The following is a 10,428-nucleotide window of genomic DNA, read 5'->3' on the forward strand; positions in this document are numbered from 1 at the left end:
AGAAGTACGTCGGTGGAGCAACAGGGGGCCCACGAGGGCGGAGGGCGCGCCTGGGGGTAGGCGCGCCCCCTACCTCGTGGCTTCCCTGTTGGTTGCTTGACGTAGGGTCCAAGTCTCCTGGATCTTGTTTTTTCCAAAAATCGTGTTCCCAAAGATTTTATTCCGTTTGGACTCCGTTTGATATTCCTTTTCTTCGAAACCCTAAAATAGGCAAAAAGCATCAATTCTGGGCTGGGCCTCCGGTTAATAGGTTAGTCCCAAAAATAATATAAAAGTGGGTAATAAAGCCCAATAATGTCGAAAACAGTAGATAATATAGCATGGAGCAATCAAAAATTATAGATACATTGGAGACGTATCAAGACACCACGTGATGATCGGGTGTGATAAGCTCTATGTTCACATACAACTGGTGCAAGCCAGTTTTTCACACGCAGAATACTCGGGTTAAACTTGATGAGCCTAGCATATGCAGATATGGCCTCGGAACACTGAGACCAAAAGGTCGAGCGTGAATCATATAGTAGATATGATCAACATAGTGATGTTCACCATTGAAAACTTCTCCATCTCACATGAAGATCGGACATGGTTTAGTTGATGTGGATCACGTGATCATTTAGATGACTAGAGGGATGTCTATCTAAGTGGGAGTTCTTAAGTAATATGATTAATTTAACTTTAATTTATCACGAACTTAGTCTTGATAGTATTTGCAAATTATGTCGTAGATCAATAGCTCACGTTATAGCTTCCCGTTTATTTTTCATATGTTCCTAGAGAAAAATAAGTTGAAAGATAATAGTAGCAATGATGCGGACTGGATCCGTGATCTGAGAATTATCCTCATTGCTGCACAGAAGAATTATGTCCTCGATGCACCGCTAGGTGATGGACCTTTTGCAGGAGCAGATGCAGACGTTATGAACGTTTGACAAGCTCGGTATGATGACTACTTGACAGTTTAGTGCGCCATACTTTACGTTTAGAACTGGGACTTCAAAAACTTTTTGAACGCCACGAAGCATATGAGATGTTCCAAGAGTTGAAATTAGTATTTCAGACTCATGCCCATGTCGAGAGGTATGAGACCTCTGATAGTACTTTGCCTACAAGATGGAGGAGAATAGCTCAACCAGTGAGCATGTGCTCAGATTGCCTGGGTACTACAATTGCTTGAATCAAGTGGGAGTTAATCTTCCAGATAAGATAGTGATTGACAGAGTTCTCTAGTCACTATCACCAAGTTACTGGAACTTAGTGATGAACTATAATATGCAAGGCATGACGTAAAACAATTCTCGAGCTCTTCGCGATGCTGGAATCGTCGAAGGTAGAAATCAAGAAAAGCATCAAGTGTTGATGGTTGATGATGCTTGACAAGACCACTAGTTTCAAGTAAAATGACAAGGGAAAGAAAGGGAACTTCAATAAGAATGGCAAGCAAGTTTCCACTCCCATGAAGAAGCCCAAAGCTAGACCCAAGCCTGAAACTGAGTGCTTCTACTGCAAAGGAAATGGTCACTGGAAGCGGAACTTCCCTAGATACTTGGTGGATAAGAAGGATGGCAAAGTGCATAAAAGTACATATGATATACATGTTATTGATGTGTACTTTACTAGTGCTCATAGTAGCCCCTGGGTATTTGATACTGGTTAAGTTGCTATGATTAGTAACTCAAAACAGAAGTTACAAAATGAACAAAGACTAGTTGAGGGCAAGGTGACGATGTGTGTTGGAAGTGATTCCAAGGTTGATAAGATCACCATCGCACACTCCCTTTACCTTCGGGATTAGTGTTGAACCTAAAATAAATGTTATTTGGTGTTTGCGTTGAGCATAATATGATTGGATCATGTTTATTGCAATATGGTTATTCATTTAAGTCAAAGAATAATTGTAATTCTGTTTACATGAATAAAACCTTCTGTGGTCATACACCCAAGGTGAATGGTTTATTGAATTTCGATCATAGTGATACACATATTCATAATATTGATGCCAAAAGATGCAAAGTTGATAATGATAGTGCAACATATTTGTGGCACTGCCGTTTAGGCCATATTGGTGTAAAGCGCATGAAGAAACTCCATGCTGATGGGCTTTTGGAATCACTTGATTATGAATCACTTGATGCTTGCGAACCATGCCTCATGGGCAAGATGACTAAGACTCCATTCTCCGAAACAATGGAGCAAGCAACTGACTTATTGGAAATAATACATACTGATGTATGCGATCTGATGAGTGTTGATGCTCGTGGCGGGTATCGTTATTTTCTGACCTTCACAAATGATTTGAGCAGATATTGGTATATCTACTTGATCAAACATAAGTCTAAAACATTTGAAAAGTTCAAAGAATTTCAGAGTGAAGTGGAAAATCATTGTAACAAGAAAATAAAGTTTCTACAATCTGATCGCGAAGACGAATATTTGAGTTATGAGTTTGGTCTTCATTTGAAACAATGTGGAATAGTTTCGCAACTCACGCCACCTGGAACACCACAGTGTAATGGTGTGTCCGAACATCGTGACCGTACTTTATTAGATATGGTGCGATCTATGATGTCTCTTACCGATTTACCACTATCGTTTTGGGGTTATGCATTAGAGACAACTGCATTCACGTTAAAATAGGGCACCATCTAATCCATTGAGACGACACCGTATGAACTGTGGTTTGGCAAGAAACCTAAGCTGCCATTTCTTAAAGTTTGGGACTGTGATGCTTATGTGAAAAAGCTTCAACCTGATAAGCTCGAACCCAAATCGAAGAAATGCGTCTTCATAGGATACCCAAAGAAGACTATTGGATACACCTTCTATCACAGATCCGAAGGTAAGATCTTTGTTGCTAAGAGTGGATCCTTTCTAGAGAAGGAGTTTCTCTCGAAAGAAGTGAGTGGGAGGAAAGTAGAACTTGATGAGGTAATTGTACCTTCTCCCGAATTGGAAAGTAGTTCATCACAGAAATCAGTTCCAGTGATGCCTACAGCAATTAGTGAGGAAGTTAATGATGATGATCATGAAACTTCAGATCAAGTTACTACTGAACCTCGTAGGTCAACCAGAGTACGCTCCGCACCAGAGTGGTATGGTAATCCTTTTCTGGAAGTCATGTTACTAGACCATGACGAACCTATGAACTATGAGGAAGCGATGATGAGCCCAAATTCCGCGAAATGGCTTGAGGCCATGAAATCTGAGATGGGATCCATGTATGAGAACAAAGTATGGACCTTGATTGACTTGCCCGATGATTGGTGAGCCATTCAGAATAAATAGATCTTCAAGAGGAAGACGGACGCTGATAGTAGTGTTACTATCTACAAAGCTCGAATTGTCGCAAAAAGGTTTTCGACAAGTTCAAGGTGTTGACTACGATGAGATTTTCTCACTCGTATCGATGCTTAAAAGTTTGTCCGAATCATGTTAGCAATTGCCACATTTTATGAAATCTGGCAAATGGATGTCAAAACTGCATTCCTTAATGGATTTCTTAAATAAGAGTTGTATATGATACACCAACAAAGTTTTGTCAATCCTAAAGGTGCTAAAAAAGTGTGCAAGCTCCAGCGATCCATCTATGGACTGGTGCAAACATCTCGGAGTTGGAATATACGCTTTGATGAGTTGATCAAAGCATATAGTTTTATACAGACTTGTGGTTGAAGCCTGTATTTACAAGAAAGTGAGTGGGAGCACTACAACATTTCTGATAAGTATATGTGAATGACATATTGTTGATCGGAAATAATGTAGAATTTTCTGGAAAGCATAAAGGAGTGTTTGAAAGGAGTTTTTCAAAGAAAGACCTTGGTGAAGCTGCTTACATATTAAGCATCAAGATCTATAGAGATAGAACAAGACGCTTGCTAAAAAATTTCAATAAGTACATACCTTGACAAGTTTTTGAAATAGTTCAAAATGGAACAGTCAAAGAAGGAGTTCTTGCCTGTGTTGCAAGGTGTGAAGTTGAGTAAAGACTCAAAACCCAACCACGGCAGAAAATAGAAAGAGAATGAAAAATCATTCCCTATGCCTCAGTCATAGGTTCTATAAAGTATGCTATACTGTGTACCAGACCTATTGTGTACCTCACCATGAGTTTGGCAAGAGGGTACAATAGTGATCCAGGAGTGGATCGCTGAACAGCGGTCAAAATTATCCTTAGTGGAATAAGGAAATGTTTTTCGGTTATGAAGGAGTTATGTCGATGCAAGCTTTGACACCTATCTGTATGACTCTAAGTCTCGATCTAGATACATACTAAAAGTGGGAGCGATTAGCTAGAGTAGCTCCGTGCAGAGCATTGTAGACATAGAAAATTTGCAAAATACATACGGCTCTGAATGTGGCAGACCCGTTGACTAAACTTCTCTCACAAGCAAAACATGATCACTCTTTGGGTGTTAATCACATAGTGATGCGAACTAGATTATTGACTCTAGTAAACCCTTAGGGTATTAGTCACATGGAGATGTGAACTAAACACATAAAGATGTGAACTATTGGTGTTAAATCACATGGCGATGTGAACTAGATTATTGACTCTAGTACAAGTGGGAGACTGAAGGAAATATGCCCTAGAGGCAATAATAAAGTTGTTATTTATATTTCCTTATATCATGATAAATGTTTATTATTCATGCTAGAATTGTATTAATCGGAAACTTAGTACATGTGTGAATACATAGACAAAACAGAGTGTCCCTAGTATTCCTCTACTTGACTAGCTTGTTAATCAAAGATAGTTAAGTTTCCTGACCATAGACATGTGTTGTCATTTGATGAACGGGATCACATCATTAGAGAATGATGTGATGGACAAGACCCATCCGTTAGCTTAGCATAAATGATCATTTAGTTTTATTGCTATTGCTTACATCATGACTTATACATATGTTGCTCTGACTATGAGATTATGCAACTCCCGAATATCATAGGAACACCTTGTGTGCTATCAAACGTCACAACGTAACAGGGTGATTATAAAGATGCTCTACAGGTGTCTCCGATGGTGTTCGTTGAGTTGGCATAGATCGAGATTAGGATTTGTCACTCCGATTGTCGGAGAGGTATCTCTGGGCCCTCTCGGTAATGCACATCACTATAAGCCTTGCAAGTATTGTGACTAATGAGTTAGTTGTTGGTTGTTGCATTACAAAACGAGTAAAGAGACTTTCCGGTAATGAGATTGAACTAGGTATGATGATACCGACGATCGAATCTCGGGCAAGTAACATACCGTTGACAAAGGGAACAACATATGTTGTTATGTGGTTTGACCGATAAAGATCTTCGTAGAATATGTAGGAGCCAATATGAGCATCCAGGTTCCGCTATTGGATATTGACCGGAGATGTGTCTCCGTCATGTCTACATAGTTCTCGAACCCGTAGGGTCCGCACGCTTAACGTTCGATGATGATTTGTATTATGAGTTATGTGATTTGATGTACCGAAGGTTTTTCGGAGTCCTGGATGAGATCACGTACATGACGACGAGTCTCAAAATGGTCGAGACGTAAAGATCGATATATTGGAAGGCTATATTCAGACATCGGAAAGGTTCCGAGTGATTCGGGTATTTTTCGGAGTACCAAAGAGTTATGGGAATTCGCCGGGGGAAGTAGTGGGCCTTAATGGGCCATATGGGAAAGGAGAGATGGGCCTCAAGGGTTGGCCGCGCGCCCCCTGATATGTCTCCAACATATCTATAATTTTTTATTGTTCCATGCTATTATATTATCCATCTAGGATGTTTTATATGCATTTATATGCTATTTTATATGATTTTTGGGAGTAACCTATTAACCTAGAGCCCAGTGCCAGTTTATGTTTTTTCCTTGGTTGATTTGTGTCTTAAGATGTTATTCTAGTACGAACTCTAGGATAGATCGATCAAAAAGAATAACTTTGAGGTGGTTTCGTACCCTACAATAATCTCTTTGTTTGTTCTCCGCTATTAGTGACTTTGGAGTGACTCTTTGTTGCATGTTGAGGGATAGTTATATGATCCAATTATGTTATTATTGTTGAGAGAACTTGCACTAGTGAAAGTATGAACCCTAGGCCTTGTTTCAACGCATTGCAATACCATTTTCGCTCACTTTTATCATTAGTTACCTTGCTGTTTTTATATTTTCAAATTACAAAAACATATATCTACCATCCATATTGCACTTGTGTCACCATCTCTTCGCCGAACTAGTGCACCTATACAATTTACCATTGTATTGGGTGCATTGAAGACACAAGAGACTCTTTGCTATTTGGTTGCAGGGTTGTTTGAGAGAGACCATCTTCATCCTATGCCTCCCACGGATTGATAAACCTTAGGTCATCCACTTGAGGGAAATTTACTACTGTCCTACAAACCTCTGCACTTGGAGGCCCAACAACGTCTACAAGAAGAAGGTTGTGTAGTAGACATCAAGCTCTTTTCTGGTGCCGTTGCCGGGAGGTTAGCGCTTGAAGGTATATCTTTAGATCTTGCAATCGAATCTTTTAGTTTCTTATTTTATCACTAGTTTAGTCTATAAAAGAAAACTACAAAAAATGGAATTGAGGTTGCCTCATATGCTTCATCTTTTTAATGTCTTTCGTGAAAATAAGGATTCTGATAATTGTGCCAAAGTGTTAGAAGAAGAATGTATTAAAATGTTTGGCACTAAATCTTTGGATGATGAGCATGATTGCAATGTTGTTAGTATGAATTCTTTGAATATCCATGACGCTAATGATATGCAAAGCCACAAGCTTGGGGATGTTATGTTTGATGAAGATGATATTTTTTGTCCCCCAAGTTTTGATGAGAAAATTTACTATGATGAAAGAATGCCTCCTATCTATGCTGATTATTGTGATGACATGTATGCTATAGAGAATAATGATAACAATGAAACTTGTCATCTTGATTTTAATTTTCAATCCCATGATAGTTATTTTGTTGAATTCGCTCCCACTATTCCGAATGAGAAGAATTTTGCTTATGTGGAGAGTAGTAAATTTTCTATGCTTATGAATCATGAAAAGAATGCTTTATGTGATGGTTATATTGTTGAATTCATTCATGATGCCACTGAAAATTATTATGAGAGAGGAACATATGCTTTTACATATTGCAATAATATCAAGTTTCCTCTCTATGTGTTGAAAATCTTGAAGTTATCCTTGTTTTACCTTCCTATGCAAGTTGATTCTTGTTCTCACGAGTTGTTTGCTCACAAAATCCCTATGCATAGAAAGTGGTTTAGACTTAAATGTGCTATTCATATTCTTCATGATGCTCTCTTTATGTTTCAATTCATATATTTTCTGTGAGCATCATTGAAATCATCATGCCTAGCTAGGGGCATTAAATGATAGCGCTTGTGGGAGGCAACCCAATTTTATTTTTGTTCTTTGCCTTTTGCTCCTGTTTAGTAATAAATAATCTACCTAGCCTCTGGTTAGATGTGGTTTTATGTTTTAATTAGTGTTTGTGCCAAGTAGAGCCTTTAGGATCCTCTTGGGTGATTGTTGTTTGATCTTGCTGATAAAAACAGAAAGTATGCGCTCACGAAAATAATTATCATTTTTTACTAGAGAGCGATAAAATACCAATTCCAACTGAAGTAGATCAATATACTTTTTATCCTGGTCTTCCTAATTTTTCAAAAAAATTGGAGTTACGGAAGTATTCAAAATCTCCAGATTACTACAGACTGTTCTGTTTTTGACAGATTCTGTTTTCATTGTGTTGTTTGCTTATTTTGATGAATCTATGAGTAGTATCGGAGGGTATGAACCATAGAGAAGTTGGAATACAGTTGATATTACACCAATATGAATTTAGAATGAGTTCACAATAGTACCTAAGTGGTGATTTATTTTCTTATACTAATGGAGCTCATGAGATTTTCTGTTAAGTTTTGTGTTGTGAAGTTTTCAAGTTTTTGGGTAAAGATTTGATGTATTTTAGAACAAAGGAGTGGCAAGAGTCTAATCTTGGCGATGCCCAAGGCACCCCAAGGTAATATTCAAGGACAACCAAGAGCCTAAGCTTGGGGATGCCCCAGATGGCATCCCCTCTTTCGTCCTTGTTCATCGGTAACTTTACTTGGAGCTATATTTTTATTCACCACATGATATGTGTTTTGCTTGGAGCGTCATTTTATTTTATTTTATTTTTCTTGCTGTTTGAATAATATAAAAAGATCTGAAATTATTAAATATTAGAGAGTCTTCACATAGTTGCATAATTATTCGACTACTCATTGATCTTCACTTATATCTTTCGGAGTAGTTTGTCATTTGCTCTAGTGCTTCACTTATATCCTTTTAGAGCACGATGGTGGTTTTATTTTGAAGAAATAGATGAACTCTCATGCTTCACTTATATTATTTTGAGAGTCCTAAACAGCATGGTAATTTGCTTTGGTTATGAAACTAGTCCTAATATGATGGGCATCCAAGATGGGTATAATAAAAAATTTCATATAGAGTGCATTGAATACTATGAGAAGTTTGATCCAATTATATGATCCAGTTATGATAGTTATATAGAGTTGAATGTTGAGGGATAGTTATATGATCCAATTATGTCATTATTGTTGAGAGAACTTGCACTAGTGAAAGTATGAACCCTAGGCCTTGTTTCAACGCATTTCAATACCGTTTTCGCTCACTTTTATCATTAGTTACCTTGCTGTTTTTATATTTTCAAATTACAAAACCTATATCTACCATTCATATTGCACTTATATCGTCATCTCTTCGCCGAACTAGTGCACATATATAATTTACCATTGTATTGGGTGTGTTGGGAACACAAGAGACTCTTTGCTATTTGGTTGCAAGGTTGTTTGAGAGAGACCATCTTCATCCTACGCCTCCCACGGATTAATAAACCTTAGGTCATCCACTTGAGAGAAATTTGCTATTGTCCTACAAACCTCTGCACTTGGAGGCCAACAACATCTATAAGAAGAAGGTTGTGTAGTAGACATCACCCCCCATGGCAAGTCCGAATTGGACTAGGGAGGGGGCGGCGCCCCCCTCTCTTTCCTTCTCCCTCTCCTACTCCTTCCCTCTCTCCCCTCTTGGAAGAGGAAGGGAACTCCAACTAGGATTGGGAATCCTAGTTGGACTCCCCCTATAGGCGCCCCCCTCCTAGGCCGGCCTCGTCCTCCTCCCTCCTTTATATACGTGAGTAGGGGCACCCCAAAGGCACTCCAAGATTCGTCTTAGCCATGTGCGGTGCCCCCTCCACAGTTTTCCACCTCGGTCATATTGTCGTAGTGCTTAGGCGAAGCCCTGCGTCGGTAACTTCATCACCACGGCGTTGTGTTGACGAAACTCTCCCTCGGCCTCAACTAGATCAAGAGTTCGAGGGACGTCACCGAGCTGAACGTGTGCAGATCGCGGAGGTGCCGTGCGTTCGGTACTTGGACCGGCTGGATCGCGAAGACATTCGACTACATCAACCGCATTACTAAACGCTTCCGCTTTCGGTCTACGAGGGTACGTGGACTCACTCTCCCCGTTCATTGCCATGCATCTCCTAGATAGATCTTACGTGATCATAGATAATTTTTTTGAAATATTGCGTTCTCCAATAGACGGGGCTTTCGCGCGGCCCCTCAAGGCCGGCTGGGCGCAGTCCCCATTCGTTTAAGGGGGGCATCTGCTTCACGAACTCCACCTTGTTCGAGCAGCAATACAGAAGGCGGCCCTCCTTCGATAGATTAGTCGGCGCTGGGTCGGCCATCAAGAGCTCGAGCACTGTGCGCCGTGCCTCGGGAGGAAGAGCAGGCACATGAAGCCACATGGGGTCCCTGTAATCAGAGAAGGCCCACATCGGCCGGGAGTGGTGCTGAAGTGGAGCAATGCGACACCGGATGAACTCCTTCACCACCATCGGCGCCGTCACCCCAAGATCCTTTAGCCTGGCCAGCCGACACCAGACATGGGAAAGCCGCCGGTCGGCAAACTTCGCGTGCCCACAGCCGGAGCTTGGGGCGGCCGGAATCCGCGGGAGCAGCAGCAGGGGGCTAAGCACGCCAACATCCACAAACACCCACCGCTTCTAAAAACCTTCCACGACCGGTGAGAGCTCGAAGTCGATCCCCGAGTCGGCTGTCGCCGCAACGGCCTGAAGGGATACGCACCCCGAGCGTTGGAGAGCATTCATCGGGTGCAGAGAGAAAAGTTGGCACAGCAAGGCTACGGAAGGGGCAATGCCCACCATAACTTCGCAGAGAAAGGTGAAGATGGCAAGGAGGATGATGGATTGGGGGTCGAGGTGCAGCGCATTGATATGATAATGCGAAAGCACATCGTTGAAGAAATCGGAGAAGGGAGGGATCAAGCCAGCCCAGAGGGCGTGGAGATGGATGGGGATCTCGGTGGCCATCCTGTCAATCGAGGCGCGGGAAGCAGG

Source organism: Triticum dicoccoides, chromosome 5A (genome assembly GCF_002162155.2).
Source record: "Triticum dicoccoides isolate Atlit2015 ecotype Zavitan chromosome 5A, WEW_v2.0, whole genome shotgun sequence".
NCBI lineage: Eukaryota > Viridiplantae > Streptophyta > Magnoliopsida > Poales > Poaceae > Triticum > Triticum dicoccoides.